Source organism: Lontra canadensis, unplaced genomic scaffold (genome assembly GCF_010015895.1).
Source record: "Lontra canadensis isolate GAN:19392208 unplaced genomic scaffold, GSC_riverotter_1.0 scaffold33, whole genome shotgun sequence".
In the NCBI taxonomy this organism is placed as follows: domain Eukaryota; kingdom Metazoa; phylum Chordata; class Mammalia; order Carnivora; family Mustelidae; genus Lontra; species Lontra canadensis.
The window spans coordinates 1519097-1546774 of record NW_022631027.1 but is presented as its reverse complement, the minus strand read 5'-3'; the positions used below and the strand labels follow the sequence as shown (position 1 = coordinate 1546774).

General features: G+C 38.7%; 1 pseudogene; it reads left to right on the top strand.

The window, feature by feature from the left end:
* The first annotated feature begins 22231 nt into the window (after nucleotides 1-22231).
* LOC116873499 lies at nucleotides 22232-22327 on the top strand (annotated as a pseudogene).
* The last annotated feature ends 5351 nt before the right edge of the window (nucleotides 22328-27678 follow it).

Here is a 27678-nt window from a genome sequence, read left to right as displayed (position 1 = left end):
AATAAGGACAATAAAACTTTATATGGCAAGTCAACCAAAAATAGTAAAAAGAAATTTTTTTGAGTCAGCCACATTCGTTATCTTGCTTGACACATCTTGCTCTGGGTGTTGTGCTTGAGATATTAACTGATGATACCAGCACATGTATCTAATTTATAGACAAACATGTATAATATTTGCTTATAGGATTTTTTTTATTTCAACTGAAGGCTGTGCAAAAAAAAAGCTCAAAGGACACGGGTCCAGGGAGGAGCAAGTCCTGTCCTTCTTTTCCATTTATCTTCCACTTCCCATTCTGTCCCCCTCTACTCCTCAGAGCTGAAAGCCTGCTACTCTTTTAATGGGCACTTTATGGTCCGTCCTGTTCTGTGATAACTACCCAGTTCCATGTATCTCTCACCCAGGCCAACCCTCTACTGTTGTCGAAGTCAAGCCACTGAATCGATGGCCAGCTGTGGCTTTTAAGTCAAAACTGTAAGGTCCTGGAGAAATAGCACCAGTGGATATTCCCTTAATATCTTTGTCTGTGCAAAAAGTACACTAGCAACTCCAGAATACATTGAAATATAAGCCATAGTCCCTGCCCTCGAGGAATTGGTTAAAAGAGAGAACTTGTCAACTGTGAAAAAATTGATTGGTGTTACCAGCATCCAAACCTTCTTTCTTTCTCCTATGCTTAAGAGTGGTAAACTGGCTTCTTTCCACATCTCGTGTCTGAGAGGAAGTGTGAGCCCACGATGAGAACCCCCTATTTTCTTGATATTCATGAATGCCATTGCAAGGGCCTTCCCCTCATCACACAAAACGCCTGATGAAGTTTCACAACACCCCAAACTTTCAATACCTAATGATTTAGACTTTCCTGGGTCTGTTTTGAAACTGCAGGACCTATCAATATACAAGGTTTGTCTGAGTTTACCGGAAATCCTAGAAACAGAACAGTTCTCTTGAAGAATGAGGACGCTGTTGAGAGTGGTCCCAGAGGAGATTTTTAAGATCCCGCTTAAAACTTGACATATTAATGATCTCCTATTCAACCCAACATTTGCTGCTATGAAAATGTTTAAAGGAATTCATTCGCCATTGTCCTCGTTAGTTGGAAATGAGTGCTTATCGATCACTGGTATTGATCTGCTACTTTAGATAAAAACAATACTTTTCAAAGTACACTCCAAAGAGTTTAAGGACTAAAGTAAAAATGTAACTTATGCTGGTTACCAGGTGATTGATCACAACTGATTTTGCCGCCACAGAACATAACTTACTGTGACACTGCTTATCTGGGCCCTGGAGTCGGCCCTCATTGAACTGTGCATTATGTATGAATGATTGATGTGGGTTTGAATATTTTGTGAGGTTCAACTTTCAGTCCATTTTACATAGCCGACTTACATAAAAGATGAGTCCTACTGAAAAGTTCTTCAGGAAGAGTGTAACAATTATGGATTTAAGTGATCTCTGGTGATTTTGTTCATCCGACAAAGTTAACACCTGCTTTGTTTAGAATCAGGGGGCCGACGTCAAGCCTAGCTCATCTGGGCGGTCTTTTTCCAAGTGAAATATCTTTTTTGTCCAGGTATGAAATTTAAAAAAAAAAAAAAAAGAGCTGGTCAAAACCCCACGAAGGTCAGGGCAAGACGGAGCAGTTAGGTGTACCTGTCTCTTGGGAACTGTAGCATTTGAACTTTAGATCCTGACCCACCTTCATTCGACCTTATTTATTCATATCATTGTAGCTAACTGAAATATATATTTTTAACATTTGCAAGGGATTAGATTAAAGCCCACACAAATGGCAGTGGACCCACAGCGAGAGAATGCCTTCTCCGTCAGAGTCTGGGATGTACATTCATGATCTCTTTGTCCACAGAAGGATGGGGTTTGACGACGGGAAATGACAGCTGTTTTCATCCCAGTCGGTCTATTCCACACAACAGTCCGTCATTAGAGATCATTACTGTATTACTATTGTTAACAAGGAAGAATACAGCCTCTGCTTTCGTCTGCTGAGATATAATAAGTCTTATAGAACAAGAGTACCCTGAAGGGCCTTCACTTCTAAAAATGATTAAACTTCATTCAAATCCCAGCCTGTAACCCACTTCTGGGCATAGCATCAAAGTCAGCTCCATAGGTGTGATCTAAGGCGGTATACTATTCCTGCCTCAGGTTTTGCACAAGACTGGTTTGCATGCATTATCCTCAAAGAACAGATTGCCTTTTACCAAAATCCTATGCATTTTGGCACTTGGTGAGTGTCTTAGATGGCATTAACTGTAAAACATTTCTTTTTACATAATTATGGCTTTGTTTTGAGTGTGTGCTAAGATGGTTGTAAAAGTTTTAAATGTGAAGGGCTTGGGGAATAAGAGGAAAAAAATCTTTGAACAAAAATGAAAGCCTGTTGTTAACAATTAAAGTTAAAAAGAAATTTTTTTTCCCTGACAGTCTTTCAGAACTTCAGAAAAAAAAGCCACGTGGTTATTTTAATAATTGTTACCCAAATTACAGCATTAGCGGAAATGTATAGAAAATACAAGTTGTGATGATTGCTAAACACCTGGAGAATTAGAGCTATTGTTTTCTGGGCATATTGACGTAGCAATGCGGCCATCTTTGTCAATAACTGATAAAAATAAATGCAGAGAGACTTGGTGCTCGTTCTAATAATGAGAAACCCTTCCTGGCGTCCGGGAAAGGCCTTTGCCTCAGGCAGCACTCAGATGCCCGAATCCACCAGGCTTGCCATGAATGTGTTAATTGACATGCTTGTATAAATTTTAGTAAAGCCATAATATTTTTGCATGGCAACTATTAAAAATATTTTTTTCTCTTAATTTCACCAGGGAGGCTGAGACTCTGAATTTTTCCCCCTTGCAGGAGGGAATAATTTAGATTTTCTTCCATCCCTGTCAGAAGTTGAACAGACGAACAAAACAGATTCTTCAGAGACAATTTTACACAGAGTTACATCCATCCAATTCAATTATAAATTAAATTGACTAACGAACCATAGCTCATTATGGGAATCAATTACTCAGAACTGTCTTTGGACCAAAAATGTGGAAAATAAAAAATAATGGTCATACTTCAATATACCAGATTGTCAACGTTTGAAAGCTCTGTTTTTCTCTAGCTTGGCATAGTCCAACGCCAAAAAGAAATGATAATCATTTGTTTTACTGCTCCTAGAGATGTTCTCGTTTTATGAAGACTAGTTAATTCTTGGGTTTTGATCTCTTTGGGACGAGTACCTCAGGCTTTTCTGAGATGACAGGCCAACCCTGGAGTCATGTAATCACATGGGGATCTTTCAGATCAACTTATGTAAATGTGTTATTAAAAGGAGCCTCGTTTTAGCCTCTAGTGTCACCCAAGCAATAAGAGTCAAAAATCTTGGGAGGTCATGTTAAAAGCATTTTATTAATAAAACGATTCCAGTACCAGAATGGGGTATGTGGAGGAGGGTGGGGGCGTGGGGTGTACCTCTCTAGAGTGTTTTTTACTCCAATTGTTTGGTAAAAGCAAATCCATAGGGAATCTGATGGCTGCCTTATTTACCAAGCAGTAGGCCCTTGTAAAAAAAAAAAACAGTATTAAAGCAATAACACTCTGGAAAATATCTTCCTCCTTTTGTGGTCCACAGCCCAGAAATTTTCCATCTGTTACAATGCATTAAAAAACTGTTCTGCTTTGAACATGTGTAGGTAAAGGTGATCGCACCAGCACATACATACACCAACACGGGGAAGTGTCATAACACAGTATGGGAGTCTGTTCCCCACCTAACGTATCACAGTAAAACGGTCAGAGAACTGTGCTAAGACTTTTTTTTTCAAGGAACCGAACTCAACTCTTGAAGATGCCTTAGTTCTCTTTTTCTTCATAGACTTCTTATTCATGCACACTTGGAGAGTAACAAGAATAAATATCCCGAACTCAAGTGTTCACCTAAAGAACTAAGATCTCTAAAAAAATCCACTCCTATGTATATTTTTCTCATCCAGTGAAGCCAAAAGGAAATTGTTCACCCAGGAAAAGCTGTACTATTCATGAAAACAAGTTAATCCTCATAAATATATAATTCAGCATAATTTTGCTTAGAACCTCATATTTTTAAAACATCCATTTCTTAAAATGGACTGAGTCTGTTTGTTTCACTAAAACATTATTTTTTTTTTTTTAAACATCAGACATAAAAGAGAAGTGGCTGGAAAATTTCAAATGTGTTTTTGGCTGATACAGTGAGAAGGGGGACAGATCCTCCCTTATTTATTTATTTATTTTGTACCATTAGAGCAAGGGAAAAGAATAGATGCATTTCCCATTTTGTTCAACAGAAAGGGGAAAAAGATGAATGGACCTGCAATTAGAAATATAAGCATTTAAGACAGGGTCCCTTGAAACACATGGGGTCAAAGTTCAGAAATTCAGGTTCAGGGCTCAGAACTCAGAGTTCGGAGATTACATATTGTGTTTTGCATTGAATCACCTAAGAGGGGGATTGGTTGCACTCTACAATAAATAAACACAACTCAACTTACCGTTTCAGTGGCTTTCTCTTCTGTGAACAGCTCAAACCTTGGGTCCAGGCTTCGATTCAAATCCTGATTCTGTCCCTTCCAATCTGGGAGAAAAAAAAACAAGTCAGCCTCTCTACGCCTCAGTTTCCCAATCTCTAAAACTGGAATCATAACAACACCTGTTTCTGGATGTTCCTGGAAGACTCACGCATGCATAGTACTTAGCACGATGTCTGACATAAGAAGACTCAATCCCCGTTTAGCTATCAATTTCTGTCCTGGTTGGTCTTTTCATTTTGAAATTCCGGGATAGGCAACAGCACAATTCCAAACCCAAAGGAAGAGAATATTCTTTCACTTTATTTGCAAGCACTGTGTGAAAACCCGACCAGGCCCTGTTGCTCCAACAGGCCGCATTTACAGCCTTGTCCGGTTTCTAGGATTGCTTATCCAGGTCGGAGTGTGCACCCAGGATCTGCAGCTGGGTATCCCGGGGACTCCTGCAGAGCACGTGGCACAGCTGTCTTCTGAGGCCCTTTAATCCCCCAAGGGGCTCCAACGCTCCCCAGCTCTGAGCTCCATCTGTAAGCCAATCGGTGTGTTGAGGCCACCCTCCAGCAGAAGGCTATCACAGAAGATGGCTACTCACTGATAGCCGCCCTACAGGCTATAAACACTCGGGAAAGTCAGGGGCACATTTCAGATCATCCATCAGAATTTTGAAGGTAGGCTTTGTAAAGGCCATAAGCATGGCTGAGCGTGAATATTTTGCTCTTGAGCCCACATTCAACTGAATATGAGCCTTATCAGAAGTAAATACCTTTCTCTTTACTCCTTCATGTAGCGATAGGCCAAGAATCTCAGTTTGAGAAGCCGAAATCAGACTTGCACTATATCGCAGTACTTCTTGGCAAAGCCTTCCGCTGTTTTAATTTTAACCAATTAGAAGAGCCAATCTTCTTTTCGTTCAGAAATGTATTAAAAGATATCACATTCAAAGGCTAGACATGCCCGCAATTAATTACTGGTGTCCAGCTAAAGGTCTACCATTAGCCATTGCCATGACAACCTTTAGAAGGCCTTGGCCCACCTGTTGCAAGATAGAAAGAGCATTAGGCAGTTGGTTCCTGCACTTGGCCTCCCTCTGGCCCATGGGGAATTCGTACTAATTAGAATTAGTTGTCCTTCTGTAGTCCAGCTTCTGACACAAATTGCATTCTGTAGCTTTTTGTTCCACTTGAGTTCACAGACAAAATAGCCCATGCCATGTTTGAAATGAAGCAAGGCAATATAAAAGGATTTTATGTAATTGGCTAATATACTTTAACATTTTAACTAATATCTTCAGTGTTGGTTCCTTGGAAGGGGGCTTGTTTACTTTCCTATCCTTTTACTCAATAGTTGTTTACGATCATACAGCCCTTAATTTTAATATGGCTTGTTCGGGTGTCATTAACCCATTGTCAGGCTCAAATGCACATAGAACAAAACAAGTGACCTTTAAAAATGATAGTGTGAAATGGCCCCATGGTGATGGTGAAGAGAAGTACAAACAGAAAGAAAACGAAAGGGCCATTTCTCACGTCTCCCTGAAGAAAAACTCGATTGAAAACAAGAGCCCATGGAAGAAGAGCCATAATGAAATAGAAGAGCCAGGACATGAAAGAAATTACTGGGATGTGAGCAAGTGCAGGTTGCCAGAAAGAGTGGTCCACGACCTCTGTGAGAGCCACCGAGACACAGCCACCCGACCCACGAGAGGAGACTTAAGAAGAGAAAAACTTGGCGACAGTTCTCAAGTTAAAACTAATTTTGAAGACTAACTTTTAACTTATAATAGCCCAGGATATTGAGAAGGAAGGGGAGAAAGGCTGCACATGCTGTATCTCCTGCTATACCTTTCTACATGGAAGAAGACAAGGACATTGACAATGGGACAGTGTCATCTAAGAAACAGTCTATGTGGTCTTTCTAATCTCACTGCAGAGTCATTTTAGTTATTTCTAGAAATAGTAAAACTCCAAAACACAGAGCAAAATTGATGGCCTAAAGAACTTCTGTGAGATTTTTCACAGGGCCAAAAGAGCCCGGAGGCCTCAGTTTGCCCAGCTCATTTGAGTTCTGAACTGGAAATAGGGCTTGGTTCTGTGTTTCACCTTTCCGGTCCAGATACCTGAGTTTCCAAGAATTCATGAGACAAATGATCTCAGGCTTTTTATTGACTTTCTCTCTATACCAGAGGTTTTCTAAGGGAAGTATCTTAATCTTCCCACACACAAAAATAAGATACAGTTTTATTTTTACTAAAAAAAAGAAAAGATACAGGGAGAGCTAAGAGAGTGTTCCTTTCACAAAAGATGTGTTCTTAGTTGGGGAAGACAGTTGCAAAAACCACCATTTGCTTGTTCATGAAAGAAGAAATGTAAGTAGTTTTAAAATAAAATCTATACACATCCCAAATTCATTCTCCAAGCTACCATATCAACCTCATATTGTTCAGAATGGGACCAAGGCCAAGAACAAATATCTTTCTTCCTTTCCCTGACTCTGAATCTGAATTCTGAAATGATAAGAGGTACTTTAAAATTCTTAAAATAGATGGATTTAGGAATGTCTGAGCCAAGGTAGTGCCTAGTTACTCATAGATAAGCCAGAACTGCCTTCGTGAGTGTATTAAATTGAAAATGTATAAAATGTGCAAAATGTGCAAGAAAAATCACTAAAAAGTCCAAAGAAATTTTCAAGTCTCGATTTAACTGAGAAAATTACCTATCTTTTCAATCTTTTGTGTTCTATTGTAAAGTATTATAGAACTACTTGGGGGCAATAAGAAAGACATTTGTTAGAAAACAAGAACCTTCCAAATGAAAATGCCAATGTGTTTACCAAGGAATAGGCCTCTCCATGTTTTCTGTGTGTCGGGAAATTTTAAGTTTATTTATTTGTTTGTAAATCATCCTTTTCCTTGAGCCAGTAGGGAGGAAGCAAAAAAAAAAAAAAAAAAAAAGGTTTTCACTAGAATATCGATAGCAGATAATATCAGTAACAGTAACATACATGAACATTGACCACAAAACACAGTACAAACCACATTATACCCCAGTTGGGTAGGCCACGCTGGTTAATAGACTTGCCAACATGAAAAAGCTGATCTGTGCACAGAAAGATCTCTGGTGGCTTTGCCAGAGCATAAAACGGGCAACCCTGAGAGGCTTTCAGTTCTTCAGAGTGCTCTAGTGGATAGTGGCTCGGGAAGAGCAGAGGTTGCATGAGGGAGATACGGAGTGGGGCCCTCTCCAATATTCTGTTTGTGGAACTGCTTTAAAATGAACTCATACTGATATTGAGATTTATCCTGGATCCACCTTTTCCTGCACACCTTCCCTCATCCTCCCACTCCACTCTCAAACATTGATGAGGTACATTTTCTATGTTCTGTTGGGCCTGCCTCTAGCTTAACTCCACACCTTCTTATCAATATTCTATGTTCAAAGTACAGTATCTTGATTTTCCTGTGAATACCGAGTAAGACACAGAAATTAGATTTACTAAGAGAGACCCAATATAAAAACTGAAAAAAATGTCCCTGTCCATGTTCTACGACCTTCTATGTGCAGGCCTCCATTACTGGTCTGTGAGCATTGGAAAGAAAAATACAGGTCCTCCTAATACTTACCTGCCACATTCTTGATGCCTAATAACTGATGAGTGAATGCATGAATGAATGAATTTCATTATATTCTGAGGATCATAATAAAATAGCAATAAAACTTGACATTTACCTTTCCCCCATCTGCCTCACAAGTTGGGTGAACAAAGCCATTTTGGAGGATTAACATTTTTAGTGAAGAACTTGTGCTTGGGGAAAATGCTTCCAACAGCCAACTCTTCTGAGAACTTATGCCTTTCCAGAGAACAAAGTGTTTAAATTAGCAAATAATATGTTCCCTTTGATCCCAACAGAGGTCTTTCTCCTATCCAAGCTTTCTTGGTTTCTGAAGGAACCAGAAGAGGGAGATGAAGGATGAGTTGTACAGCCTAGGAGAGGAACTGTGATAAAGTCAGGGGAAGTCTGAGGTCTCAGTGGTGACTGATGGAGATTTGCACAGACAATAAAGCAATGACCTTTATTCCTGAGTCTGAATGCTTATGGTGGACCTGAGAATTTTCTTTTCCTTCCTCAGCTGCAATGCAACATGCAGGCAACACTAGGCCTTAAGCCAAGTGTCACATTCGAGGAAATCCTGAACTGACAATCCCTGAACCAATCACAATAACCTCTTAATTTCTGCTTATAACATTCCAGAATTCTGGAACATCCTTAGAGGGAAACAGAAAGGAAAGATGAGAATCACTGTGATTGATAGGTAATTCTAAGATCTGGTGTCTCTCCAAATAGTTCATCCTTTGGATATGACCTTTCTTCTCATTTCTTTAAGTCCCAAGGCATTTCTATGAAAAGAAACCATGTTGTGAAAGGCTCCAAAGCAAGTGTAAAGGAGAAAATAAAATCATCTATCAAGATCATATGAATCTGTGATTCGTAAGAGGCAAGAGGCAATTTAAGGAGATAGTCTCCCACCATTGACCTGCTGTCAAAATAAATGTGGGGAAGATAATCACAGTAATTAACAAAAGAGTTAATTTTACTTTGTCATGAGATAAGGTTCAGTTTGATTTCTGATTAAGAGAAGATCAATACCAAATGCTTTGTCTTCATAGCTGTTGATTATTATAAATTTAGACCAGGGATATGTATCAGTTTCTCAGCCATTGAATTTCATCAGGAAAACACTGTACTAACACCCAAATGCTTCAACCACAACCCTCAGCTCTTTCCTCCCAAGCTCCAATCCATGGTTTCTTTTCCTACTCAGCAAAGAAGGCTTATTTTATATCCTACTAAGCCAAACACCGAAGTGTTAGGCCCTAGAATATACTTTTCAGATGAAGTTGCTCATTTTCTTGCTGGAAAATGATGTTCCTCAAAGAGCTCCTGGGCCTGAGCACTGTTCGATTATAGTCCTCCTAGAATCACATGATCCAGCAGCAAATGAAATTCCTCTAGCAAACAAACCTCAGGAGTGATCCTATCTTCTGCATCAGAGTTTAATAAACACGTGGCCAGTTGAGAAATCAGTGTTTTATAAGACAAATAAGCTCCAGGCTGAGGGGGCATGAACACACGCCTGCCCATTGGGGAACTCTTGGTATCAGTTTAGCCTGCAGTGAGGGTCCAGAAACATTATAAATGGGGCAGAAGAAAACACATATCCTGCATTTCTTTAGCAATTGAAGCAATTAGATAACCTTGTTCTTGGATGCTTATAGTGTTCCTCATTAAGTTTCACTATGTTTATGAACACTTTGTGCCAACTGCACCTTTTAAAAAAAGAAGATAACTGGAAAACTTCAGTTATCAAAGCTTGGTTGGGGGGCGGGAAATGGGTTGTGGATGTGGAGCCCCAGAGTTCTCTCCCAGCACTAAGCCAAAAGAGAGTTGAATCTGCACCTAGTGAGAGGCTGGGTGACCTTCAGTAAGTTAAACCACTTTTCTTGGCTCACTTTCCTTTTCCAGAAATTGAGGGGTGTACGTAGGATGGTCACTAAGTTATTTCCAGCGCTGACACTCAGGTGTTCCTGATCTTTACCAGGGCCAAGACTGACAGCCCCTAACATCAGAAAGATAAGGAACTGACTGCTTTTCCCCAAACAAAATGTTAGACTTTCTAGTCAAGAGAATATACCATCTTCAGTTGTGGTTATTTAAGTGAAAGAAAAGAGAAGTTGTTTCGGAATATCATTGTATCAGTTAGCCAATGCTGTGTAACAAGTCATACCAAAACTCAGTGGCTTTAGACAGTAAGTATTGATTAGTTTTTCTAAGTCTAGGCATCAGCTGAACAGCTGGCTGATCTGAGCAAGGCTCAGCTTACCTTAACAGGACATGTTCATATGTTTGTGTTCAGCTGGTGAGTCAGCTGAGGGCTGCTGATGTAGGAAAGCCTTACTCACATGTGTGGCATTAGGTTGGCTGTTAGCTGAGAAGACAAAGGTGATGAAGCTGTGGGCCTCCCATTACCCACCAGGCTAGATGAGGCTTATTCTTTCCTGAGAAATAAACTCAAAACTGGAATTACTTCTGCCATATTCTATTGGCCAGAGCAAGTCATAAGGTCAACCCAGGTTCCAGGAATAGGGAAATAAGATTGGTCTCTTGATGGACAGAGCTACAAGGTCATAGGACAAAGGCCAAGGCTGCAGGAAAAAGTGAAGACTTGGTCATTTTTGCCACAAAGATAATGTTTTAATGGCTGTGAGAACACAGTGATAACGAAGATCCAATGACTGCCTTTGAGAAAAATCACTTTAGAGTGGGGAAAGAACTAGACACAGCTCATTAAAATGCAATGTAATAAATAACAGCGGACAGAATATGGGACCTAGAAGTGGGGCAACTCCTGCCCAAGAGACTTGGGGAATGCTTCCCAGAGGCAGTGACCTTTGAGCCAGGTCTTGTTCAGGGCTGGATCTCAGGGCCTGACATGGTTCCTGGCTTACAGTAAGCACTCAGTAAATATTTGATGAATAAATAAATGAAGAATGAGAAGGAGTTGGCATAAAGCGAATGAAAAGAAAATCATTCCAAGGAGAAGAACCAGTATGAGGTATGAAAAAAAGAACTTCACATTTCATCTCTGAGAATATTTATTTTTTTCTATGAATATTTGCTAAATGTCCCCTATGTGCTAGACACTAGGAATATGGAATATGAGCCCTCAAGTGAATGGGAGACAGAATTTACCTGTGCTTATATTCTCTGTAGTCAGAGAGAATATACCTGTCTCTCCTAACTCCTTAGGCCTTATTTACACAAACATCACCACAGCTCCTGTTTTTCATGTGACACGACCAAATAGTGGTGAACTCAGTGAGGATGTGGGCCAGTGGCAAATGCTGGGCTTCCTCAGTGCATGAGCTCAAACCTCCAAATGCACTTATTCAATCATGGCCAGATTCCTTGTTACTGTCTCACCAGAAGCCCTTGTTTTTATTCCTCTTCCAAAGTCAAGTGCTCAAAAAGGATACGGTCCATAAGCAATGGGTTACTAGTTGGAATCCCAGACTATCTTGGAATGCCTTCTAGGTTTTATAGAAACCGTATTTTGGTCCCGTGACATAAACAGGCCTGGCATGATTTTTTCAGGTCTTATAAATATGTCAGTGTTCTCCTAAATGGCCTGAACTGGGTCAAGCTCCCTTCCTTTCGCTCTATCCCATGTTATTTAAGGCTAGTTGTCAAAGGTATAATACCATAAGAGGTTTTCAAAGGCATTTGACTGGTGCAAAAACTTTTGTCAGTGAGTGCCAAAACCCTATGACTTTGGTGTTCTCCATGTGTTTGATACCCATCCGAAGTGGAAAGCTCATGTATCCTTGTTAAGTATACCCAGAATAACCTATAAAAGCATCAGTGCGAAACATAGATTAAAAATGTTATATGTCCTTGAGATTGCCTGCTTGAATTCTATTAGGCTTACCTTGATTTCTTTTAAGGACCCAGACATAAGTTCATTTCCATGGGCTGAAATACAGCTCTCTATTCTGTCTACTTAACTCTGTAATACTAAGTGGATATCCACGATACTCAAATACTTCACAACCAGTAGGACATGGGTACTGACCAATCAGAATGGGTACAGAATGGAGTTTCAGTTATTGGGTAGCAGGGAGTTCTGGAAGAAGCAGGGGGCTGCTCTGGTGGCAGTAATTTGGTAAGGGGAGTATTTTTGGAGCTCCTGGCTGGTGTTCTTGACCTGTCATCATAACCAGCGCTATGCCGTGAGGCGGGTACCTGGTCCACATCTGAGGAATCCCTGTCTTTCCAGTTATGATCAATCATAGTAAAGCTCATTACAATACACTTTATAATTGTTGATTGCCAATATTGAGGGATAAGGTGATGGGCCATCTACAAATTGACAATTATTCTTTGCCTTTATTTCAAGGGATACAACGACCCATTTTTTTTTTTAAGATTTTATTTATTTATTTGACAGAGAGAGAAACATTGAGAGAGGGAACACAAGCAGGGAGAGTGGGAGAGGGAGAAGCAGGCTTGCGGCTGAGCAGGGAGCCCTATGAGGGGCTCGATCCCAGGACCCCGGGATCATGACCTGAGCTGAAGACAGGTGCTTAACCAACTGAGCCACCCAGGCACCCCCTCATCTTTTTTATTGTAGGGAAGCAATTTTACATTTAAGAAGAATAATTATGTAAAGTCAGCTAGCTAAATGGGTCATAAAAGTGAGAGAGCTGCCAAGCAAATGTAAAAACAGACCTTGCTCTGGGGTTAACAGTGTCAACATTTCTTTTTCTCCTCCAGCCGTCTCTCCCCCACAATGTTCTTTGATTCTCCCAACCCTACTATCGTTAACTTGTATGACTGGTCTGGAAGTTGAGCTCTAGCAGTGCAGGCTTGTTAAAGAACTCGTGAAAAATGATCCAAGGATCCAGTCTTCGGTGCGGACACTGGCCTTCCTTTCCATTTTCTTGTTTTTCTGCTCTTTAAAGGCAAATTCTTTACTAGTTCAGTAAGACCAGAGTTTGATAAACAGAACAAATGTTATTTTAAACACCATAATGATAATAATTTAATCAAATGTGATTTGCTTTTAATAACTGTATTGGCCCTTTCATTTTGAAAAGTGGCCATGTGAATGGTTTGCTTTTGCATTTTTAACAAGAGAGGAAATAAATGATCCCGCTTGTAAGAGCAGGAGACTAATGATGCTTATTCCCACTCTTTGTTTCATGGAACTAAGCACACCCTGCTGCTTGCTATAAGCCACTGGCCTTGATAAAGCCAGTGGCAGCACTGGGCCAGGTCCTTTCCCAGAAACATGAAGGTACCCACCAGGCAGGTCAGTACTCGCTTTTGCACTGTGCCTAATCATTCACAAAGCACTTTCGCTAATGTGCACGCCTTTTAAATCCTATGACTCCCATTCCACAGATGAGACACACAGAGGAACACAGGCTTGCCCAACGCCGCACCGTAAGTAAGCAAGCAGTGGCTTTAGGACTTGAACCCTGCCCTACCTCCACATTCAAGCCCCTGCCTCTACACCATGGCAGGTGATGTATCACTATAACTAGCTTAGGTGGCCCATGCCATAACTGTAAAATCAACTGAATTCCATGCATTCCTAAGCCATACCCCGTTATACTTCAGACCGTCTCGAAAGAAAATATAAATAAATAAATAGACAATTCCTCCTTAAATCAGCCCGCAAACTGCTAGAGTGGTCCTCATGAGCAACTTCATGCGCTCACACCCAGAGCCCCCTCTAATTTAGGTGGTTGCTAACGGAAGAAGTACCTTTTGTTACTCCCTCTAACAAGGGGATACTCTTTCTGAACCATCTGCAAATACAGGACGGGGCCGTCATTAAAGCCTTCCCGGGCTGTTAAAGAACTACCATTCTGCTGGAACCCAGAGCTCATGGAACTGAATTGTCCATAGTTTACACTCACTCTTATTTGTGAAACTCGCGTCACCTAAAGCAAACTTTGTAACTTAACTTGTGTTGCTTTGTAACCTAACTTGTGTTGACCTAACCCAGTCAAGCCACATCCCAGGTGAAAAGGACCATGGATTGGTGAAATTGGGTGATAACACCAGAACCCAGTCTCCTGATTCCTTAAAACTGAGTACCAAACGAAGAACAGAGGCAGCAAAGGGGCCGGGATGGAGACAGGGAACAGAAGGGAACATAGATTGCACTGTATTCCCCTCTCCTGGAGTGCCCTAAAAGCTGCTTTGAGAGAGAAAAAGGTGACTAGTAAGTTTATTTATGCTTTTTAAAAAGCACTGCCAATCCCAATTTATCAGTTACTGTCTTGTGACAATTTATTCATTGTTCACTGTTAGAAGCCAGAAGTTACACAGAAATGCATGATTGGTGATAGCTTCTCTATTTCAATATGGTATAATAGAGATAACACAGTGCCCAAAAGCTCTGCAGCCGACTTTTTGTCTGCTTTGTCTCTTTTCATTACTCTATCAGAATCTTCATTTAATATAATCCAAAACAGCAAGGTAATTGCTTCACTTATCGGTTATCATCACTCTCGCATACTTATCATGTCAAAATTCTTTATGTGGATAGGCCAGGTTGATCTTGCTGCATTCAAAAGCTTAAAATTTGAATAACTGTTCTGCCAGTTAGGTTATCAAAATTGCAGCATAAGCAATGAGCTTCTCTTTTCTGGATGTTGGAGTAGAGAAAAGGAATCACCTCCTAGGTGTGCAGGTGGAAAGGGAAGCATTGGGCCACGGTGGCACTCAGAGCCAGCTCTTCCAGCAAAAAAAGAGAGGAAACAGCCGCGAAAGGAAGACGGTAACTAGAAGATTCATTGTATGGGTCTATGACAAAGCAAGAGAGAAATGAAGTCAGTTGGACACCTCTTTTCGGTGCTTTTCCTTAACAATTATCTGCAGAATAATTGATACAGTTATTCTGAAAGGCAAGACAGATATTGCTATCTAGGTCTTCATATACCCATCCCTCCCCTTAGGAGACCCTCTACAGATGAGCATTTCAATATGCATTTTTCCTACTTGTTAATCATTTTTCAATTGTCAAGTACTTTATCGCTTTAAAGACGTATTAGGCTAATGTGAAATGTGGCAGGTTTTCAGTCAAGAAGTGAACACTTATTTCTACAAAATAATTTTTGTTAGATAAGTCTTGTTTTCAGGCATCTAAGACTCTTTCCCTCTTTCTCTTACAAATGTTGATGGTAAAAAGAAATTACTTTAGAGTGTTCCTTCCTAGCTCAACACCAAGGACTTCAGCTATAGGCAGAGATTGGTCAAGTGAATGTGTATTTTGATTCTTGCCAAATTCTGTGAGCTCTCTTGGTGAGAGCCTCAGAACCAACAGTGACTTTCTATCCTCCTTCTGTCAGAGCCGCTGACCCTCTCTCAAAATGTCTACTTTGCAGTGGGACCCTCTTAAATGTAGCCAGCCATTCTCGTACTCCGTCAGAGAATGACTAGAACTAATGAATGATACTCTTGTGATTGTCTTAATATCATCTTGGGCTAAGTAATGTGTACTTTTTAATATTTTTCAGATTCTCTCAATGTGACAGATAATTCTTTTTAAATGTATTTACCCAGATCCTGCTGCACTAGTAGCTAGTATCTAATATCAATAAGAAAGATTTATCTAGACTGTCAATTTATTTTTTAAAGTACAGCTGATCTTTGTTGCAGCTTTAATTCCATCCTTACAGTGGTGAGCCATGGAGCTGGAAGCATGTGAAAGGGAGCACTAGGTCATAGTTGTGGTTTTCCCTTATGTTATTCTGGTAAATTTTCTGAGAATGGAGTGAGGAATGAATGCAGGCTTAAAATCCAGCATTTATATTAATTCTCTGGTAGCTACTACCATTCTAGAAGTTAGAACCAAAACTAGGTGGATGACCTTTAAAGATCCTTCCCAATCCTGAAATTTGATTATTACTTAAGAATCTAACACAATGAGGATGCATTTGAAGAAAGATCCATATCTGGGATAACAGTCAATATCCCAGGGCCGGGGAGAGTTCCTGGTACCTAGCGTGTGTTCAGATATGTACCGGGTGAATGAATGGATGAATGAATACTCTTTCCCCCTAAACTTCAACCTTCAAAATTCCACTCAACATTCAGCAAACACTGAGCACCTCTACCACCTAACAGTCCTGCTGAAGGCCTGGCTTGCATATCAGCTCTTCAGAGACCCTCCTCTGGTCACTTGGCACGTTATTTGTTGACTCTGTAACACCATACTCCCTTGGATTGTCATTACAGACATATGTCTCTTACATGCCTGTCTTACGCTGAAGAAAGGGACTGTGTCTATATACTTTATTAGTTCCATAATGACTGATGAAGTACCTTATGCACATTAAATATAAATAAATATCTAATAAAAAAATGAGCTGAATCATTCTTAACATTGCCTGGGGCATTGGAACAAAACCATCAGCATTGCCCTTCTACATCAATTATACCTAGTTCCCTTATTTTTTTTTAACTGTCCATATTTTCATCACTACCCATTATAATACTTCTACCTAAACCAAAATTAGAGTAAAACATGGAGTTAGGAACATCAATGAGTATCTATCAAATGCTTACTTCTAAGAGATGAAAAAGGTAAATTACTTAAGCCTAAATCCAGCTTGCCTTTCATGCAAGTCCACTACATTGTTTACTCCCTATTTGCTACATTTTGACTATGTGCCAGACAGTGTGCAGCTACTGAGACTGAGGGATAAACAAGACAGGTCTTCTGCCTTGTCCAGTGATGGAGAAAGAACTATAAACAAGTAATTATATAGTTTAGAAATCTATTTGCTATCTTCTACTTGTGTAACCTTGGGCAATTCATGTGTCTTCTCAGGGCCTCAGCTTCCTTACTGGGTTACAGGAAGATAATCGTACTGAGGTCATGCTCCTGTGATACAGTTATTATTTCCTGATGCAGTGCCTGGTAGGTAGTAGGCACTCAACACATGTTGGTTGTATCTTAATGTCCAAAATATCAAGGGAACACAGAAGACAGAGAAACTAACTCAAAATGCATAGCAAGAAAGACTTTGTAGGGTTCAGACTGGAAGGACTAACGGAAAATTTGCAAGATAAAGTGGAGAAAGAAATAGATCCCAGCAGTAGAAGCATTATAGACAAAGGCCAGAGGTGTGAAAGATCTCATCAAATTACAGTCAGTGCATAATACTGCTTGTGGACACTGAGAACTCCTAATCTTTTTCTTCTACCCAATTATTGCCTAATAGTTATCCCCTACTTCAAAAATGTGGGGATTCTTTCTTCTTTCTTAATTAAACTAACTTATATCAGCACTTATTCTGTTTTATTTGGTTTTATTTCAGAATAATGACTTTGGTTATTAAAATCATCTTGAATATAATTTTAAATTCTAGAGTAAGGCAGGTTTCAGTCATGTATGCAAAATTTTAATGTATATCCTACGTATGTTGTCGAGGAAGGATTTGGCATATGAATAATGGTTCTGTTAATATTTTCAACTTAACATCATAGTTCTATGTTATTAGGAACATCTACAGGACAATGTATATCTGTGCAAAAATGGAGAAATGTGGCCAAAATCTAGCTGTCTTCAATTATCTAGATGCCTGAGAAGATATGGACTTAATCCTTTAACAAAATGATAGCAATAAATAAAATAAATAAAAATCTAATATTTTCACATTAAAAACATTTATCCAGTTTTGAATACTTAATGTTATGTTGGTGTAATATATGAATACATATTTTCTCTACTCATTACTGCCATTACTATGTAAGACTGAAACTTATTTGGGTCAAGGTAATCAGTAGGCACTGCTTTTTCACTCTATTAAAGGTCATTAATTCTCAAACAACTTTTTATTGCCTTTTAAAAATAGGTATTCCATTGGCTTTTTCCCAGTAATCTGGGGTCCTGCCAATCCTCCACAGATCTTCACATGTTATCATTCTTGGCTCTGTGATTACATCAATTATTTTCTTGGCAAATCCAAGGTAGAGTTGGTCAAGCTCAACTAACATAAAAATATGTAACACCCCAAAGTAAACTGTAGGCTAGTTCAAGTTCTTTTTTAATTTTAATTTTTATCCTAGCCTTTTTAGGTTAGGTACTTCTCTATAGTTACTTTCTTTTGTGATCACGCTATTCCGTACTCACATGGGACTGCCAAGAGGCTTAGGGAACAATTTAAAATCATCCAAAGCCCTTAACACTATTAAATCCTACTTGATCCATGAAGAATAATTAGCAAGGTCTGGGGAACTTGTATGGGAATTTACCTATTTACAGTTAGGTCTGTCTGTTCATGAACAGCCAGATGAGTGTTAGCCAGGTTCAGATAAGCATTTAGAACAGTTCTAAGATAGCTATATAGTTTCTTAATTCAAGATAATGGACAGAACCTGGATTGCCTCCTTTTCATGCTAATTTCTCATTGAAATGACAATTCATATGTACAAATAAATAAATCCTTAACAGCACTTGAAACAAGCCAAAAAAAAAAGGGGGGGGTGGGAGGAGAAAAGGAGATGACATTAGCAGGCCAGAAAGTCTGACAGTCTCAGAAGATAGGAAGTAATTTGGATTTTATTTTTGGGTAAACTCTAACAGAGTAAATCACAACACAAAATACACACATAGAAAAGAGGTGTAGAGGAGATGGGGTTCATTTTCTTTAAAATGTCTCTGGAGAAGCTCCAAACAGATACAGATAGAAGAAATTGCTAAGGGGTAGTAATAAAGGCTTGTAACAGGAAGACCATTTTCAAACAGCTGTGCTAGGAAGCTGCTCTTCTTCCCCTACATATGGAATTGTTGGCTTATTTGGCAGCTGTGATACCCCATGCCTGTTAATGTACTAAAAGAAAAAGCCATTTGTCAGTAGGGCTTACCCTTTGACACACAGCCTAAAGGCATCCCCTTCATTCAGAACACTAGCCTTTTGGATAAAATGGTCCATTTGACCTCAAAGGACATGAGGTATATATAAAAATATATTTATATAATAAATAAATTTATTTATTTATATATAAAATATATTATATTTATATTTATGTTATATTTATATAAATAATAATTATTATATTTATATAAATAAATATTAATATAATAATAATATTTATACTTATATATATATAACATAAATATAAATATAATACATTTGTAATATAGTCCTTGTCATTACAAAATTAATCATGAACCAAGGATTACCAGATATTTAAGAGAAATCAAGTGAAACAAAAAGAAAGACAATGGTAAATAAACAAAAACTGGTCACAGAAGAGACAGTGGTAATAGAAGGAATAAAAGAGAACATTAAAATATTCTAATTAGTATCCTCAAAAATTTCAAGAGTATATTGTATCCATAATATAAAAAGAGACTGCTATGATTTCTTGAAAATTAAAAAAATATTTGTAATTACATAAAAATAAATTAAACTGTGGGCTGAACCATAGCAGACCAAAGTGAAGACTGAAATTTAATTTGGAAAGTGGAATTAATAAAGCATTCCATAATAGAAAGGGAAAAAAATGCACAAAAATTTATTTCATGAAATAGAAAGACTTGGGGCACCTGGGTGGCTCAGTGGGTTAAAGCCTCTGCCTTCGGCTCAGGTCATGATCCCAGGGTCCTGGTGTCAAGCCCTGCGTTGGGCTCTCTGCTCGGCCTCTCTCACTCTGCCTGCCTCTCTGCCTACTTGTGATTTCTGTCTGTCAAATAAATAAATAAAATCTTTAAAAAAAGAAAAAAAAAAAAGAAATAGAAAGTTTCACTATTCAAAATGTGGTTCACAGACCAGCAGGACAGGCATCATCTATCTCATTAGAAATGCAAAGTCACAGGCCTCACTTAAGACTTACTGACTCAGATTCTTCATTTTGAAAAGATCTGTGGGTAATTCACAGGCACTGGAACTTGAAAAAGCACTGATGTAAAGCACAGATTCAGAAAGTCTTATGTGTATGTAAAAAGTACTTTAGAGGAAGACAACATAAACAATGAAGGAGTTGAAATAATCAAAGAAATAACAAAAGAAAGTAGATGAAGAAAATTTCCTAGAGTTGGGAAAACTATCAACCCAACAGTTGGCAAACCCACCAAATGTCAAGGGGACAAAAATGCATTAGATACATACTTGTAAAACTTCAGAACTAAGCTTGAAGAAAAAAAAAAATTCTAAAAGATTTCAAAGGGAGACAAAGAGAAAGTACTCAAAAAGAGATCACCATCAGATCGACATCAATGCCTTACCAACAACACCAGATCTTAAAAATGTCTATAATGTGACTTTAAACCTAGAATACTACATCAAGTGCAATTATAAATAAAATTTAAGTGAAGAATATAGGTATTTTAGACATAAAGAACTCAAATAGTCTTAATCAACTGAACCACCCAGGCACCCTTCATCCACCTTTTTTAAGAAAATAGAGAATGTACTCCAAGAATATGAAAAAGTAATCTAAAAAAGAGGAAGAAAAGGAATCTAAGAAACAGTTTAATCTAATCCAGAGATACAATGAAAGAAATCAGAATGAACGGTATGTGCAAATAGTAATGAGTAGAAATTAGAAGGCAACCAGAGGACTTTATGAAAAAACAACAATAACAACAAAACAAACAAACAGACAAAAACTAGAGGTGGATTAAGGAAGAGAGTGTGCATATGAAAATAAATGTAAAAGAAAGTCATGGTAAAACATGAAGCAAACTAAAATATGACATTATTTTCAGCAATTGTTGATATCTATAACATATTAATATATAATATTTATATTATTTCAGTGTTAATCTTTCAGACTTTGTTGTTTGGGACTATGTGGGATTACACTGCTTTCTCCAGGTGCCTAATCATACTCTGTGGTTATAGAAAGAGTAACATTCATAATGTTTATATACTGATTATTTTGGATGTTCCTATTTTTAAATCAAACTATAGACAATGTTTGAAAGACTCTAGATTCAGAAGGAAGTGTAATGGTACAGTACATAAATATAAATTATTAAAATGATAATTGCATGTAAGTCATTTTAAACTAAAAAATAAATTAAAAAATATAATAATTTACTTGATAGAAGTCAGCAGGGAGGAAGAAAAGAAAGTATAGGCACACTGATTTCCTCATCTCACCTTGTATGGGGAAAACAGAGCCAGTCTGAAGCTTGAAAAACATAGGTTAAGTATAATGTTAAATAATAAAGATAACCAAGAGAAAGACAAAAACAATGAACAGCAACAAAAACGCTAAATTTAGAGGAGTATAGGGGAGAAGGGAGGAAGTAAGAGTTTGAGTGTATGAAATTTTGCATCCTTCATCTGGAAATCCATAAACACTACCTGAAGTTTTAAATCATCAATACAATGTGTTCTTTAGAAATATGATGGTAAATACTAGAAGAGCTAAAAAGTGAAGCAACTAAAGTCATTAACTTTGGAAATCTTTGGAGATCAGTAAAGGCAGTGAGGATGAATTTTGCTTTTCATCTACTTAGCATCTATACAAGTTTAGGTATTTTAACCATTACATATATATGTAACATTATACATATGTGTATGTATGTATATAAATTTAAAAGTAAAAAATCAAAAATAGAAAATACTTCAATGGAAGTTATATATATATATATATATATATGTGTGTGTGTATATATATGTATATATACATATATATGATAGATACTTAGTTATTACTAAGCAGAGTAAGCACAGGAAATTTACTAGCAAGTATCTGTTGATTCAACAAATTCCTTGAGCACCTACTCTGTGTGTGTGTCCCTGTGCTCAGCATTGAGTCTGTGACAGTGAGCCAGAGAGAGGCCACCCCTATCACAAAGGAGATTATTGTCTATCCATAAAGGCAGGCATTAAACAAATAAATACACAAACACTTCACTCAATACACTTGTGTTACATCCTGTGAAGGATAAGTATATAGTGAGAAAATAAAACGGGGGAATGTAAGCCTGGGAAACCAAGTTGTTTTGGGCAAAGTTGTATAATAAAGTTTAACAAAATTTGAATTCTTAGTACTAACATAAAGGTTATTGGACACACCGGAAATAACCAGTAAGAGACAATTATTTAACTAAAAGCAACTAGTGCTCTCTTTGGCAGCACATAGACTAAAACTGGAACGACACAGAGAAGGTTAGCGCAAGGATGACATGCAAATTCATGAACCAATCCGTATCTTTAAAACAAACAAAAATTAAAAATTAAAAGCAACTAAACTAGTTACCACTTAAGCAAAGTTCTGTCCGTTATTCTGTATAACTCAAAAAGCATTTACAGATTTCCATGGTTTTAAGTTTCCAGAGCTTAAGAAATTTTTCCTCAAAATGAATCAAATCACTTCATTTTTAAAAAAATAAGATATTGAAAGCTGACAATTTGGTAGTTGGCTGTAAGGCTAGGTAAACCCACTTTAACATGGTTAAAAAAAAAAAAAAAAAAAGCCTAGTATTTCCAGAGCTGTCAAGAACTTTGAGTTGTGAAGGAAGTAATTTGATCTCCTGCACTTAAAAACTATTTACTTACCCATTTCCATCAGCATTCACTCATATAAACTAAGTGTGAGGACCAGAAAGCATATTTTTATTCAGCCTGTATCCAACTGGGATATAGAATATAGAATGTGAGAGAGTGGTAGGTCTTCTGATATGATCAGAGCGAGAGTCAGTCAGGGAGGCCTGCCTGAAGAGAAGAGTTGGGGACTCTATTTTGGTGAAATAATTTTATAATTTAATAGAATGTTATGATGGGCCCTTAAAGTAGTCTGGGCTTTCTTATGCGCCATGTCAAAACTGACATGGTAAAACCAACAATTGCCAAGACCCCCAAATGGGCCACCTCAATGACAATGAACCTGTACCCTTCCTTACATCTACCTGACTCTGAGATTCCTGGGGACTACACTATCTGTGTCCACACATACCACTTCTGATGCTTCTGGTCTGGCAATCTGTTAACCATTTGATCAGCCTAGAAGGGCAGACTGCGACACTTTGTTACTGGTTATTCCTTTGGAAAGGATCAATGAATGTCTATTCCAAGCCCACAACTCCATATGCACAAATGCACTGGATAGGATACTTAGAAAGTGTTCATTTTTGTGTAAACCAAGCAAAGCCTAACAAAGCAAAAAGGTTTCTTTTCACAAATAAAAAAAAGTTAAGTTACACTTCAACTTGTTTACTGCAATTCTTAAAATGACAAATACAATAATAGATAAATCAAAGCTCTTTAACATAGAAAAGTCAACAGACCCTAGGTTACCAATTGCCTCTATGTGCATCTCAATCTTGGAAATTTTGCCAAACCCCTAGGAAAACTGAAATTAGGATAATAATTTCAAAGAAGTTTAAATTTCAGATTGACTTCCTTGGCAAACCCAAAAAGATAGCAGTATTCATTCCTCGATCTTCCTTTGTTTTTGTTTCTGTTTTTGTTTTTGTTTTTTCTTTTGGAGGCTAAGCAGGGGGTATTTTGCTTTTGTTAAATCACTTCTAGTATCCTAATCACACTAACAGTCCCTGCTTTGGAGAAAATCAATATTTTGTAATAGTTTGTTCCAGAATCATCTTAGAAACATGTATACAGCATTTACTGCAGGCCACGATGCTAAGTGCTTCATATATATTAGCTCATGTAATACTTATACAGCCCTAGATGGTTGGTATTCAGAGAGGTTGTGTAACTTATCTGAAGTCACACAGCTGAAGAGGTGGCGGAGCTGGCGTTTGAACCCAGCATTCTGCCCGCAAGGACCCTGGTATATAAATAACAATTTGGAAATAAATAGCATATTTTCATTTTGATTTCCATTATTGTTTCATCAACGTTCATCCTGAGGCTTGGCAAGCCTCAGGTGTCAGCTATTCCTCTGCCTCCAGAACATTCTCTCCCTTCCCTCACTTGTTCTCTACCTGCATTTCCGGCCTGCCTGTCAGATAGTTAATGATCTGCACACAAACACTTACATGAACTAGTGGAGCCAAGCCTTTAAAAGAATCCTAGGGGAATCCTTTAAAGACTCTTCCACAATATGAATAATCACCCCCTAATTTATTCATCTGTAAATTTTTGTTTTCATATAATAGATTTTCTTCAGGCAGGGCCAAACTGATTCGTGCTTTTTTTCCTCTTCTCAGATGCATCAGCTGTGCTTTGCCATTTTGCGTTTCAAGAAACCCGATTATTTTAACGTCCCCAACAACAATTCTCCTTTTAGAGTTTATAAAAGTGAAAGATATGTAGCACAAAAACTCTTTGTCAGGGAATATTTCTCGTGAAATGGAAATTTTTAGCTCCTCTTACTTACTTGGAATGCTTATTTGTTCAGACACAGGACAGTGAAAATAAAATTTAAGTGTCCAGAATATTATTTCTATCCATTTTAATTTTGTCAGGCCAGACCCAGTTTCCATAGCAGATGAAATTAAATTTTTATATCAACTCACTTCTCACTTTAATGTCAAGAAATTTGTGCTGTTCTATACGCTTAGACTTTCGAGTAAATATCAGCTAACCCTGATTGTAGCACTCACCTCTTTGACTGATCTACTAGCTCTGTGAGTCCCACCCTCTGGCAGATTGAGTTTTCAGAGATCAGCAACACGAACCAGACAAAAGCTTATCTTCGTGGACTTTGAAGGAAACTAGGGAGACTCAGTATGAGCGGACATCGCCAAGTTGCCACCAGCTCGATCAATGGTATGAATGCAGAACTTCGCACTGGGAGCCTATCATGGTTTTGGTCTCCCTTGCTGAACCCTACATTTCTATGTGAAGTACTCCCCTTCAAGTTCAAGTTCCCCTTCAAATTTAGCTCTTCTGTTGTAATAGGAGAACTTCTACAATGAATGGCAAGTGATGGAGATCACCATTAATGGGGAGAGCCTATTTGCTTTTCCCTGAGGTCTCTGAAACACATTTTCTAAACTCTTCCATGTGGCCCAGACCATGTTATGGATTTGTTAACTTTGCAATACATTTGATTGAAACATCATAATTCTTTCCATGACAATAGTGTCTGATGTTACAGATGCCCAACAAGCAGGGTCAATAGTTGACAGATGGAAGTTGGAGCCAAGCAATTACATTTCCCAAACCATTATGAAGAATGTAACCGAAGAAAGGTGGAACCGGGCCTAAAACACACCAAATGATAAAAAGCACAAAAATAATTGCTTTAAATTTAATGAATCTTTCTTTGATATGACAACCAATCCAAGAATCTCTGCATTCCCTCTCTCTGGTAAAAGTCAAAACATTTTTGAGGCGGTGGCAGTTTATCTAAATTATTGTTTTTCCTCCATCAGTCTTTAGGCTTAATCTCATTTGCTTTTATGGATATGGTAACCCTTTTGAATAGCTTTTAACCTTTTAAAAGTTGCCTTGACCCCAAGAGCCTAAAAAAATTTTAATACAATATTGAATAATAAAAATTGAACAATTGAGTGCTTTTCTTACCAGCAGTCTGCCTGCAGTGCTCCAGGTCCCAGAGCAGAGTTTCTGTCTGAAGAAAAAAAAAATTTAAATACCTGTATACAGCTTGCTTCGAGCAGAAACCTTCAGCTCTGACCTCTGTTTCATTGGCTCCTTTGTTCCTTCTGCCACCACGATATATTGGCTTTCTCTCTTCCAGAGAAAGAGTGTACCTCCTCCTGCAGCACATTGGCTTCAAAGGGCTCTTACCTCAAGTGTCCAACGCATCATTATGGTAAATTTAAGAAATCCTCAGCTTAAGATTGTCTCTTTCAATTGCATATAATGTAGATAACTTCATGACTAAATGTTATAAACCAAGCCTTTTGTTGGCTTTGTTTTGTTTTGTTTTGTTTCTTACCATAGTCTCTAGGACATTTTCTATGTTGTGTTTAGTAAGATGCAGGACAAGATGAAGATCCACAAATACAACTCCATTTTTTTTTTTTTTTCCATCTTCACGTTGTGAAACTTAATTACCAAGTTAAAGACAAGATGGCATCCCTGCCCTCCTGGGGAAAGGGATGGGGGCGCCCTCCAGCTGAATGCTAGCCCCAGTTTGTAGCAGGGAGGAGGGGTGTGTGGGTTGGGGGGTAGAGATCATGGTGAAAGTCCGGGAAGAAGGGCCTTCTCTGGTAAGAGCTAGCCCCAAGGGGCAGATCCGACTAGGAGCCACACTCCAGCTCCCAGAGCCCTGGAAGCCCTGTTGTGGGGGATGTCAGTCAGCTGCTATCCTGCCTCCCGCTCTCTCTATCTGAGAGGGAGATCTGCATTTTCTAAGCCAGTTGTCAGCACGCACCACAAACAGCAACGCGCCGCAAGCCTGCAGTGTAGACTGTCACCCTGTGATAAGTGTGCCAGTTCAGCGGTGCAAAGGTTTGCAGATACCCTCCCCTGGGCTCTCATTCTCCTCCTCCTCCTCCGCTCGCCCACACGCACTGAGCCATCAGGCTCTTGAGTGCCCTTCTCCGCGTAGTTACAGTAACCCATCCCGGCCAGTGATGCTTAAAATTGAACCATGGTTCAGGGGAGCAGTAGGTTCTCCCTGCAAGCGCCCTAATGTGTTAAAGAGCCATGCCAGGTAGCTCTCTCCCTTCTCAGAATCAACTACTTAGAGGGACCATCTGTCAGTGGAAGTTTGTTTTTATGCAAGTTCTCTAACCTAGCGTTTGAAGGATAAACAAACTTGTACGCGTATAGTTTTTCTCTCGGAGAAGTAGCTCCCTGCTTGCCCACTCGAGCTGTCTGCTCCCACTGTCGGCCTGGAAACGGGAGAGGAGGCCGGGTTCTGGAGCTTGTCTGGGGACTGAACGTGGACCTCCAACACGACCGCGTTTGTACAGCTGAGGCTTGACATGCGGGGCTCTTCAGATGGTTGGAATTATTTCATTTGGCACCACGATCGCCTCAAATGATACATATTTTCAGGCAAAGAAACACTGCAAAAGTAAACTTGAACCAATAGGGACATTTACTCTCCAGGTTTAAAATTAATTTCCTGTATTTCTCTGGCTTCGAAAAAAAAAAAAAAATTCTATTGGAACGGCAACTTTATGAGAAGAAAAATCAGAAACTATTTCTTTTACACGGAGCCCAGTATCAGATGAAATGGAAATGCAAGGATTTCCTTAGCGTTAACCCACTGGAATTCTCCAGCTGAGAACTGAGGTCTGTGGGCTGTTTTAGGTTAAGACCCTGCTCCACTCCATGTTAGGTAATCAGATGTCATTTAGGCAAAATAAATGAGAAGTACTCAAGGAATCAGAAGAGGTGAAAGAGCAGAATCTGGTTTGGATAAAAGTTTAATTCTTCAGTTCCAAGAGGCATAGCCCCTCGAAGATGCGGAGCAAAGTCAGACAGGAGTGGCCGAGTAATGAAGATGGATACTGCTTGTTATCAGCAAGCCGTTTACCAGGGCTTGACGTAACCTTAAACATTGCAGATAGCTCAATGGCACTTGCCACTAAACCCCTAATTAATGAATAGCAGGCCCTAAATTAACAATGTGCATTTACAGATGAATTCTGGGCACTCATTAAATGATGTTCAAATACTAAGC